We start from the raw sequence: 12,909 nt of genomic DNA, 5'->3' as shown, positions 1-12,909 counted from the left end.
TTACATTTATTTTTAACTTTACAGATTTCGTTCACTAGGCTATAATGTGAGTCGGCGCTCAGGAATTAGCATTTTGGCTCCTCCACAGAAACCCAAATTTAACACATAAATGTTCCCTTACCTTTGCTGTTCTTCCATCAGAAGACCTGGAAGGGTTTATACTTACCAAAAACAGCTTTAGTTTTGAAGTCTGTGTCTTTCGGTTATCAAACACGACATATTTCGGTTGAAATGCAGCCAAAAAGTAAAGTTAGTTCGCACCAAAACGTCGAAATTACATATTATATGTCGACTAAACTTGTCAAACTTGGTTCAGAACACAGCGTTAGCATGCTATATAGCTTCACCGCAATTCTCAGGACAACGAGAAACACACGCATCGTTTAATCAATCTTGAAAGAAAGACACCACAGGCGCAGAATGCGCGTGAGATCTTGCGCGACCGAAAGGATTCGGCCCGTCATTACTCTCGTGAGCGCGCGGGATTCACACAATGAGAAGCCCCATTGAAAGCGGACACCGCGCTGAAGGCATAGGAACTGTTCCCAGGACTGTAGGTGCTTGGGAAGGGTGGGGGCGATGACGTCAAAGTTGGGCCAACTTTTTGGATGACAAGAGAGAGTTTGGGAGAATGAGTGCCCTGAGAGTTCTGCTTTACTTACAGACATAATTTAAACAGTTTTAGAAGCTTTAGAGTGTTTTCTATTCAATAATATTTATTATATGCATATATTAGCAATTAAAAAAAAATGTTTTTGTCCCCCAACGGGGGCAGTATTCTGCCCTAGCCTTAACAGGTTTTAAACAATGCTACCTTATATAATGTTACTTACCCTACATTATTCATCTCATATGCATACGTATATACTGTACTCTATATCATTGACTGCATCCTTATGTAATACATGTATCACTAGCCACTTTAACTATGCCACTTTGTTTACATACTCATCTCATATGTATATACTGTACTCGATATCATCTACTGTATCTTGTCTATGCTGCTCTGTACCATCACTCATTCATATATCCTTATGTACATATTCTTTATCCCCTTACACTGTGCATAAGACAGTCGTTTTGGAATTGTTAGTTAGATTACTTGTTGGTTATTACTGCATTGTCGGAACTAGAAGCACAAGCATTTCGCTACACTCGCATTAACATCTGCTAACCATGTGTATGTGACAAATACAATTTGATTTGATTTGATTTGAGTTAGATTTGGGTATGTCATTTTAGGCGAAAATTGAAAAAATGGTCCGGTCCTTAAGAGGCCAGTCCATGAACAATGCCAAACAGTGGAAGTGGACAGACAGATGTGAGGAGGCCTTCAAGAAAGTGAAAACAGCCTTTACAGCCATTACAGTTGGCATGCGATGCATTGCCTTATGGCGTTGGTGCTGTTGTCTCATACATAATGCCATCAGGTGAAGAAAGTCCAATTGCTTTTGCATCACGGACTTTAAGTAAAACCGAGAGCAATTATGCAATTACGCACAGAGCATGAAGCGCTCACCATCGTGTTTAAAGTCAATTTAATCAGTTTCTGTTTGGCCGACGATTCACACTGCTGATTGACCATAGACCCCTCACCTCCATCTTTGGTACCAACACCGGCATTCCGTCACTCGCAGCCAGCCGCATGCAGCGACAGGCATTACTGTTATCTGCTCACCAGCACGATATCAAGTACAGAAGGTCAGAGCAGCATTGCAATGCAGGCGGCCTCTCAAGGCTTCTCTTACTTGTCACACACACTGAGCACTCTTAGGCTGAAATCTTCTACTTCAAGGAGCTGAAAAACACCCCAGTTACGTCTGTCCAAGTGAAACGATTCACCCACACTGATCCAGTCATGTCTGAGATCGTGGACATTGTCACTCGTGGGAAAGGAGGAGAGCTATTACCTATTAAGGAGAAACAAGCTCACAGTAAAGTCTGGATGCTTGCTATGGGGCTTTCGAGTCATCATACCGCCACACTGAGAAGACAGGTCTCCATGCAGGGTACTGTGGCGTGGAGCAAATGAAGGCAATTGCATGCAGCTACTTTTGGTGGCCAGGTTTGGATGCAGCTATCAAAGATAAGGCCAAATCATGTTCTGCATGTCAAAAGATGAGAAACATACCTCATGACGCTACACCCATGACACTTCCCAGATGAGCCTTGGCAGCAAGTCCACAGACTATGCAGGCCCACTCGAGGATTGTTTGTTCTGAGACGTAGTTGATGCACACAGCAAATGGCCTGACGTCAAGGTGATGAAGAGCACCTCAGCGGAGAGAACGATTGAAGTGCTACGCTCAATCTTCACGTCGCTTTGGATTGCCAATGCAATTTTTTTGCGATAATGTCCCCCATCTAGTATTTGAAGAGTTCCAGTCATTCATGGAAGCAAATGGATTTCAGCATATCAATTCAGCGGCATATCTCCCTGCAACTAACGGCCTCGCTGAAAGACTTGTCCAGACGATGAAGCCAGCTTTAAAAACAACACTCAATAGGAGCCTAACCACCTTCCTGTTGACCTACACAAACACCCTCCATGCTACAACCAAAGTGGCACCCGCATCAGCCATGATGAAAAGACAGCTTCGCACATGACTTGACCTCCTGGGGCCTCCATAGTACAGACACAACAGAGAGTACAAGTAGAGAGACGGAGTAAAGCTGGAAAGAGAGTTCTTGCTCTGAACTACTGCAAAGGTCCAAAGTGGATACCAGCAACATTGGTCACACAAACAGGGCCTGTGTCGTACACAGTTCACACACCGGAGAACATCATCTGGAGGAGACACATGAATCAACTGTTGCCAGGAACCAACCTCAGAGATTATTCAAGTGACAAACCAAGATCAGCTACTGGAGACATACCATGACTACGAGCCATCACCTGAACATCCACTGCAGAACCCTACAAATGTGGAAAGTGCTCCAGACTGAACCAGCCAGAGTGCCAACTCAGGGAAGAGTTGCACCCCAGTCTGGGCATACACCATCACCACTCAGAGACCTGTAGAATGACCTGTACGTCATCATTACCCTGCAAGAGAAAGACAACCACTTGAAAGGTTGAATATTTAGTTCAGACTAACCTCCAACATTGCAGCAGAATACACCCCAGGGTTAAGTCTGGGAACTGAGGCATTGTTGGGTATTGATATTCTAGTTTGTCCCTTTAGGGCACCTGTAACACCCACCCACTTATGTACATTTTAATGCTTGGAATGTTTTGTTCTGTGAAATGCATTAAACAATGCCCACGTTAGTTTCTACTCCCATCTCGTGTCCTGTCCTTATATTAGTTGTATAAGTAATACAGTGTGCTGTACAACAGAGTCTTCACTTTTTGTTTGTTAATGTACGTGGCTATACAATCAGGGATTGTGTCCTTCAATTGCTCTACCATAATCAGATCACACAGACCGTGGAAAGTCGTAACCACAGAGGCGGAACACCAGCGATTAAACTGTGAAGATAACTCTCGCGTAAACTCAACATGATTCGGTTTATCAGCCTTTTTTAAAGTTTTAAATTGTTGGTCCTAAGCCTTAGGAATCAATTTGTCAATCTGTAACACAGCCATTTTAACCGTATCATAGCTGACACTGTCGTCTACACCAAGAGTTGAATATGCTTCCTGCGCTTTACCAGTCAACACACACTGCAACATTAGAAACTTCTTGCGGATCAGTGGGACGCTACCGTCCCACCTGGCCAACATCCGGTGAAATTGCAGAGCGCCAAATTCAAATTAAATTAATATCAATATTCAACTTTCATGAAATCACAAGTGCAATACATAAAAATAAAGCTTAACTTGTTGTTAATCCAGCCACCGTGTCAGATTTCAAAAAGGCTTTATGGCGAAAGGAAACCATGAGATTATCTGAGGACAGCGCCCATGCACACAAATGCATAACAAATCATTTTCAACCAGGGAGTTGCGACACGAAAATCAGAAATAGCTATATAATATACGCCTTACCGTTGAAGATCTTCTGTTTGCACTCCAAAATGTCCTCGAAACAAATGACCCTTTTGTTCGATAAATGTATTCTTTATATCCCCAAAATGTCCATTTATTTGGCTCATTTGATTCAGAAATACATTGCTTCCAACTCGCCCAACATGACTAGAAAGTATCTAATAACTTACCTGTAAAACTTGGTCCAAACATTTCACACAACGTTCCTAAACCAATGTTATGTATCCTAAAATGTAAATAATCGATCAAATTAAAGACGGGATAAACTGTGTTCAATACCGGACGAAAACAAAGTGAAGCGCGTTCCTGGGTCCAAAAGACTTGAGTCCCTTTGTGTGACAAATGGAAAGGAAGGGAATACTTATTAATTTCTCAAAAGGAAAAACATCAACCAATTTCTAAAGATTGTTGACGTCTGCAAGCATATTTCTATTAAAAAGGGATTACCATAGAAAACTAATGGAAAACACATTGAGCTAAAAAAAACGTTTTCCCTGGATGGATTGTGCTCAGGGTTTCGCCTGCCAAATCAGTTCTGTTATACTCACAGACATTATTCAAACAGTTTTAGAAACGTCAGAGTGGTTTCTATCCAAATCTACTAATAATATGCATATCCTAGCTTCTGGACCTGAGTTGCAGGCAGTTTACTTTGGGCACGCTTTTCATCCGGAAGTGAAAATACTGCCCCCAAGCCCAAAGAGGTTTTAAGACAGAGAATCGTTATTGTCTTTACCGGTGAAAAATACCAAAGAACGCGCTCTCATTCACGCGCTTGGAAACACTACAGCCAAAATGGGAGCTACCTAGAAAAACGTCAACTTCTGGCGAATTTTTTCAAACACCAGCCTGAAACTCTTTCTAAAGATGGTTGACATCTAGTGGAAGCCCTGGGAACTGCAGTCGGGCACGATTTCACCCTGTTATAAAAGTGCCAGCCATTGAAATCAGTGGTAGGATGATTTTTTTTTTTAGGACGGTTTGTTCTCAGGGTTACACCTGCCATTTCAGTTCTGTTATACTCACCGACATTATTTTAACCGTTTAAAAAACTTTAGAGTGTTTTCTATCAAAATCTTCTGGGCCTGAGTAGCAGGCAGTTTACTTTGGGCACACTTTTCATCCGGAGGTGAAAATACCGCCCCCTATCCCAAAGAAGTTTTAAAGTGTGATCAGAATCAGGCCAAATATTAGTACCAACAACACGCTCAAACAACGAAAATAACGTCTCAGGGTCCTTACGGCAACAGCCGTAAGTTTCCAACAATATCAAATGTCTCCAGGGCATGACCGAGAGAGGAGCAACCCTAGTACAATCAGGGTCACTTTTCCAAAGCAAACTCTCCCCTGAGAGCTTTCCTTCCCTAATCAGTTCTAGCCGCTCTTGTTGCAGCTTGATGAAAGCACGCTCCAAATCCTGTTTAAATTCTGATTCCTATTCATACATAACTTCTTATGGCTGCAGGGGCAGTATTGAGTAGCTTGGATGAAAGGTGCCCATATCAAACGGCCTGCTCCTCAGTCATAGGTGCTAATATTTGCATATTATTATTAGTACTGGATAGAAAACAATCTGCAGTTTCTAAAACTGTTTGAATGATGTCTGCGAGTATAACAGAACCCATATTGGCAGGCAAAATCCTGAGTTGAAATCAAAACAGGAAGTCAGATCTGAGCTTGTCCCCAATGAAATCCCCTTGTGATATGAATGATGTTGCACTACCTAGGGGTTCCACTAGATGTCAACCATCAATAGAAATTATAATGAGGCTTCTATGTTGTTGTGAGAGTAAATGAGAGCAGAATATATCAGCTGTCCATCAAGCAGCCATTTTGTGATCCCACAAGATGGAAAACTCCGGTTGGAACTTTATTGAAGCTATATGTTAAAAACATCCTAATGATTGATTCTGTACTTAGTTTGAAATGTTTCTTCTTAACACGATCATGCTCTAGCTTAACACAATCATGCACCAGTTTAGCTTGTTCCAATGCTCACTCCCGAACCCGCTAATGCTCTAGTTTAGCTTGCTCCTGCTCTATTTGTAAAATAAGTAGTTCTTTCTGCTGTTCAAAAGAAAGCCTACTAAGTCTAACAGACGGAGGGGTCATTGTAGTGAAACGGGGAGACAAAATAACCATGCCTAACGTATTCCAAACATGTCGCTAAGCCTAACAGGGAAAAAGAGTCTAAAATAGTATAAAATATATTTAGATGTGGTTAACACTTTGTTGGTTAGTACATGAATCCACATGTGCTATTCCATAGTTGATTTCTTCACTATTATTCTACAATGTAGAAAACAGTAAAAATAAAGAGAAACCCCTGAATGAGTAGATATGCTGTATATATTTCCTTTATTATAATTTTTGGTGTAACATTTATTTATATATTTTTTGCTTCCTCATGTGCCACCCATGGGCCTGGGCCCAGGGGATTCAGCCCCAGTAAGTCCCTGCATTAATCTGGCCCTGATGTTTGCATGTGTATGTGTGTGCTCGTTGGTATATTTGTGTGTGCCTGTGTGTTGGTTTGAAGGCTACAGGATTATTCATAAATGGTGTAATTACAACAGTCCCTGTTGTCCAGTGGGAGAGTAGCAAGTAGCTACATTAACTGTACATCACAGTACCATAGTTTAAACCAGTCCAAGCATGTGTCTGTATTATGCAGAATGCCTCACCTCTGTCTCTCTATGGCTCATACATATTAACGTATGCAGAATAGATGCTCCACAACTGGCCTTACTCTGCATCTCCCTGCATGGCTCTGCACTACAGAAGCATGTGGGTGTCACTTTACATTAAATACACTGCTTGGATAATTTCATCTGGTATGGGACCTGCAAATCACAATGTCCACTGAGCATATTACCAGCTCGTCGGCTCACCTTTTTGAAATATTATATGCAAAATATGCACATAGATTTTGATGGAGGGAAAATTGTGCATCTGCTAGATGAAGTGGGTGGTTTGGAGTAGTTTCGGGTGAAGTTGGAGTTTGAATCTGTAGTGTTGACTAAGGGCATTGGATTGGGTTAGTTAGATGTTCTTCAAACCTAAACTTCTATTTTTAAATCTCTCTCTCTTTGTTGTTCTTATCATTTTTTGTTTTTGTTGACATTGTCAACTCAAGCATACATTGGTAACTTTTTTTCTCTCTATTTTGGCATGGAAAATAGAGGCCATGAGTAACTTAGTCATAAAGAATGACCCTGATTGGCCTATAGGTGACGTTGTTATAAGCAGTCTCACGTAAACCCTCATATCTGCCACCCCATTTGACCTAGCGACTTGAAACTGTGTATGTAGGTGTTACAGGAGGCTGACAAGGGGTGGGCGGCTCATAGTAATTGTCAGAATGGAGTCAATGGAATGGAAACCTCCAGCCTACCACTAGCTCGTCCTCCCCAATTAAGGTGCCAACAACCTCCTGTGGTAGGCGTCTTTCCTAATACTGAACACATTTGCGTGAAGGACCCATAAGGTTCGTCAGGATAGATTTTCCTCCACCTTGGACATTTTTGAAAAACCTTCAAACAATTCTTCCCATGAACCATAATATCACCAAATTCGGAATGTACTGTAGGCCCATGGTAGTGCTCTTACTTAGTTTCAGAAAAGTCAAGGGATTGGTTACAAGATGACTGAGTTGTTGATACATCAGGAACTCTGATTTTACATTTCAATTTAAATCCTTTGAAAATCCACTACAATCCACTACAAAAGGGTATTTCAGGCTTACTAGCCAGCGACAGTGTCTGAGGCTTAGCAAGACTGCTTCTAGACTTGGGAGCTCATGGGGGCTTCAGGAGCCAGTGGGTAAGATGATTCCACCTTGATGGCATAGCTCATCTGGGACTCATCAATGTGAACTGGACAGGACACAATGTCCTAAGCATGTTGAACAGAAGGAAGACAACAACAGAGGACTTCCCACTGGGCACACAATGTCATTTCAACGTGGACATGTGAGTCATTTCGGGGTTGAGACATTGATCAATGAGATTTCAACCTTTATTCACTTACTCAAAAAGACAGGCAGAGGTTTGTTGAATTCCATAATGTGTTAAGACTATGCTTTTAACCATCTAAAAGTCAAATGGAAAAACTGTCAGATTTATGCTTAATTTGTCATCTAAATGTGTTATCACTGCACTTTCAACCATTTAAAAGCACAAGAAAGTTCAAATGGGAAAACAATGTCAGTGTCACGTTCTGACATTAGTCATTTTATTATGACTTTGTTTTAGTATGGTCAGGGTGTGAGTTGGGTGGGTTGTCTATGTTCTGTTTTCTATGTTGTGTTTGCGTTTGGCCTGGTATGGTTCTCAATCAGAGGCAGGTGTCGTTAGTTGTCTCTGATTGAGAATCATACTTAGCTAGCCTTTTCCCACTTGTGTTTCGTGGGTGTTTATTTTCTGTGTGTTCCACAAGGAACTGTTTCGGTTTGTTATTTCACGTTTCGTTTATTGTTTCAGTGTTCGCTTGTTTAAATAAAGAGCATGAACACGTACCACGCTGCGCATAGGTCCTCCGATCCTTACTACTCCTCCTCGTCAACCGTTACAGTCAGATATTTTGTATTTATACAACCATTTAATGTTATCACTGTGCTTCATCTAACAGCACAACTAAATAACCTGAATTGTAGTTGAGATTACATTAAAAGTACATAGTGCAAGGGATCAAAGCTGTTTGCGATTCTGTCGATATATCTTGAACATGCACACTTTCTATGATTACATAATATGACTTTATTAGTTACAACATCTTCAAAATGTGGCTATGGATGAGTTACTCATTTTAAAGTAGAATAACAACTGTAACATTAGTTAGTAGGATAGCCTTAATAACTTTAGGCTATTTACTGTTTTACAAAAGTCATACTGAATTGTGTTAAGCTGACAACACAATCAAATATCAACAATTAAAGGAGATGTGTCTAATGCTTGGATATTTTCATTTTGGCCACTGGCTAAATCCTATTCAAAGATAAGAATAGGATTTAATCTAAACAAACTTTAAATGCATTTGAAATAAAGTTTTATTTTATTTAGTCATTAAAACTAGTTTTTCAACCACTCCACACATTTCTTGTTAACAAACTATTGTTTCGTCAAGTCGATTAGGTCATCTACTTTGTGCATGACACAAGTAATTTTTCCAACAAAGTTTACATACACTAAATTGACTGTGCCTTTAAACAGCTTAGAAAATTACAGAAAATGATGTCATGGCTTTAGAAGCTTCTGATGGGCTAATTGGCATCATTTGAGTCAATTGGATGTGTACCTGCGGATATATTTCAAGGCCTACCTTCAAACTCAGTGCCTCTTTGCTTGACATCATGGGAAAATCAAAAGAAATCAGCCAAAAAATTGTAGACCTCCACAAGTCTGGTTCATCCTTGGGAGCAATTTCCAAACGTCTGAAGTTACCATGTTAATCTGTACGAACAATAGTACGCAGGTATAAACACCATGGGACCACACAGCCGTCATTCCGTCTCAGGAAGGAGACAGGTTCTGTCTCCTAGAGATGAACGTACTTTGGTGCAAAAAGTGCAAATCAATCCCAGAACAACAGCAAATGACCTTGTGAAGATGCTGGAGGAAACCGGTACAAAAGTATCTATATCCACAGTAAAATTAGTCCTAGATCGACATAACCTGAAAGGATGCTCAGCAATGAAGAAGCCACTGCTCCAAATCTGCCATGAAAAAGTCAGACTACGGTTTGCAACTGCAAATGGGGACAAAGTTGCACTTTTTGGAGAAATGGTCTCTGGTCTGATGAAACAAAAATAGAACTGTTTGGCCATAATGACCATAGTTACAGTGGGGTAAAAAAGTATTTAGTCAGCCACCAATTGTGCAAGTTCTCCCACTTAAAAATATTAGAGAGTCCTGTAATTTTCATCATAGGTACACTTCAACTATGACTGACAAAATGAAAAAAAATCCAGAAAATCACATTGTAGGATTTTTAATGAATTTATTTGCGAATTATGGTGGAAAATAAGTGTTTGGTCACCTACAAACAAGCAAGATTTCTGGCTCTCACAGACCTGTAACTTCTTCTTTAAGAGGCACCTCTGTCCTCCACTCCACCTGTATTAATGGCACCTGTTTGAACTTGTTATCAGTATAAAATACACCTGTCCACAACCTCAAACAGTCACACTCCAAACTCCACTATGGCCAAGACCAAAGAGCTGTCAAAGGACACCAGAAACAAAATTGTAGACCTGCACCAGGCTGGGAAGACTGAATCTGCAATAGGTAAGCAGCTTGGTTTGAAGAAATCAACTGTGGGAGCAATTATTAAGAAATGGAAGACATACAAAACCACTGATAATCTCCCTCGATCTGGGGCTCCACGCAATATCTCACCCCGTGGGGTCAAAATGATCACAAGAACGGTGAGCAAAAATCCCAGAGACACACAGGGGGACCTAGTGAATGACGTGCAGAGAGCTGTGACCAAAGTAACAAAGCCTACCATCAGTAACACACTACGCCTCCAGGGACTCAAATCCTGCAGTGCCAGACGTGTCCCCCTGCTTAAGCCAGTACATGTCCAGGCCTGTCTGAAGTTTGCTAGAGAGCATTTGGATGATCCAGAGGAAGATTGGGAGAATGTCATATGGTCAGATGAAACCAAAATATAACTTTTTGGTAAAAACTCAACTCGTCGTGTTAGGAGGACAAAGAATGCTGAGTTGCATCCAAAGAACACCATACCTACTGTGAAGCATGGGGGTGGAAACATCATGCTTTGGGGCTGTTTTTCTGCAAAGGGACCAGGACGACTGAACCGTGTAAAGGAAAGAATGAATGGGGCCGTGTATCATGAGATTTTGAGTGAAAACCTCCTTCCATCAGCAAGGGCATTGAAGATTAAACGTGGCTGGGTCTTTCAGCATGACAATGATCCCAAACACACCGCCCGGGCAACGAAGGAGTGGCTTCGTAAGAAGCATTTCAAGGTCATGGAGTGGCCTAGCCACTCTCCAGATCTCAACCCCGTAGAAAATCTTTGGAGGGAGTTGAACGTCCGTGTTGCCCAGCAACAGCCCCAAAACATCACTGATCTAGAGGAGATCTGCATGGAGGAATGGGCCAAAATACCAGCAACAGTGTGTGAAAACCTTGTGAAGGCTTACTGTCATTGCCAACAAAGGGTATATAACAAAGTATTGAGATGCACTTTTGTTATTGAACAAATACTTATTTTCCACCATAATTTGCAAATAAATTAATAAAAAATCCTACAATGTGATTTTCTGGATTTTTTTCTCATTTTGTCTGTCATAGTTGAAGTGTACCTATGATGAAAATTACAGGCCTCTCATCTTTTTAAGTGGGAGAACATGCACAATTGGTGGCTGACTATATACTTTTTTTGCCCCACTGTATGTTAGGAGGAAAAAGGGGGAGGTTTGCAAGCCGAAGAACACCATCCCAACCGTGAAGCACGGGGATGGCAGCATCATGTTGTGGGGGTGCTTTGCTGCAGGGGGGACTGGTGCTCTTCACTAAATAGATGGCATCATGAGGGAGGAAAATTACGTGGATACATTGAAGCAACATCTCAAGACATCAGTCATGAAGATAAAGCTTGGTCGCAAATGGGTCTTCCAAATGGACAATAACCCCAAGCATACTTCCAAAGTTGTGGCATAATGGCTTAAAGACAACAAAGTCAAGGTATTGGAGTGGGCATCACAAAGCTCTTACCTCAATCCTATAGAAAATGTGTGGGCAGAACTGAAAAACTGTGTGTGAGCAAGGAGGCCTACAAACCTGACTCAGTTACACCAGCTTTGTCAGGAGGAAAGGGCCAAAATTCAACCAACTTATTGTGGGAAGCTTGTGGAAGGCTTCCTGAAACATTTGACCCAAGTAAAAAAATGTAAAGGCAATGCTACCATAACTCAAAATTGAGTTATGTAAACTTCTGACCCACTGGGAATGTGATGAAATAAATAAGTGCTGAAATGAATCATTCTCTCTACTATTATTCTGACATTTCACGTTCTTAAAATAAAGTGGTGATCCTTACTGACCTAAAACAGGGAATTTTTAATTGGATTAAATGTCAGGAATTGTGAAAAACTGAGTTTAAATGTAGTTAGCTAAGGTGTATGTAAACTTTCGACTTCAAATGTACATGTGCAACACCAGGCCATACACCTCAGCTTTCAATGCCCTGAATTCCAAGTATGGACAGCCCTGCCAGTTCATGCAGAGAGAAATTGGCAATGTCCTCAATGCGCCACATCTGAGGGTAGGAGATCACACAGCCTTCCAAGAATTAGCTTTCTCCATCCAATCCTGTTAGGCATGCTGTGGACATTGGAAGATGACCAGGGTGTTGAGTTCAAGTGTGGTTCACATGGACAGGTTTCTGGGTTTTTGAAAGAAAATCCATTTTTTGTACATTTAAAAAACATCAAATTGATCAGAAATACAGTGTAGTCATTGTTAATGTTGTAAATGACTACTGTAGCTGGAAACGGCTGATTTTTTATGGAATATCTACATAGGCATACAGAGGCCCATTATCAGCAACCATCACTCCTCTGGTCCAATGGCACATTGTGTTAGCTAATCCAAGTTTATCATTTTAAAAGGCTAATTGATCATTAGAAAACCATTTTGCAATTATGTTAGCACAGCTGAAAACTGTCGTGCTGATTATAGAAGCAATAAAACGGGCCTTCTTTTGACTAGTTGAGTATCTGGAGCATCAGCATTTGTGAGTCCAATTACAGGCTCAAAATGGCCAGAATCAAAAACCTTTCTTTTGAAACTCAGTTTTTTGAAAGAGTTTTTACTTGTTCTGAGAAATTAAGGCTATTTCATGCGAGAAATGTCCAAGAAGCTGAAGATCTCATACAATGCTGTGTACTA

At 41.0% G+C, this 12,909-nt stretch overlaps 1 pseudogene; it reads left to right on the top strand.

Annotated features, from left to right (window-relative positions):
- Window positions 1-12,868: 12,868 nt before the first annotated feature.
- The window catches only part of LOC109906768 (piggyBac transposable element-derived protein 4-like), a 79,356-nt pseudogene continuing 79,315 nt past the window's right edge, over window positions 12,869-12,909 (top strand).

Source organism: Oncorhynchus kisutch, linkage group LG16 (assembly GCF_002021735.2).
Source record: "Oncorhynchus kisutch isolate 150728-3 linkage group LG16, Okis_V2, whole genome shotgun sequence".
NCBI lineage: Eukaryota > Metazoa > Chordata > Actinopteri > Salmoniformes > Salmonidae > Oncorhynchus > Oncorhynchus kisutch.
Note: the sequence above shows the minus strand (reverse complement) of the source record. Positions and strands in the feature narration are given on the sequence as shown.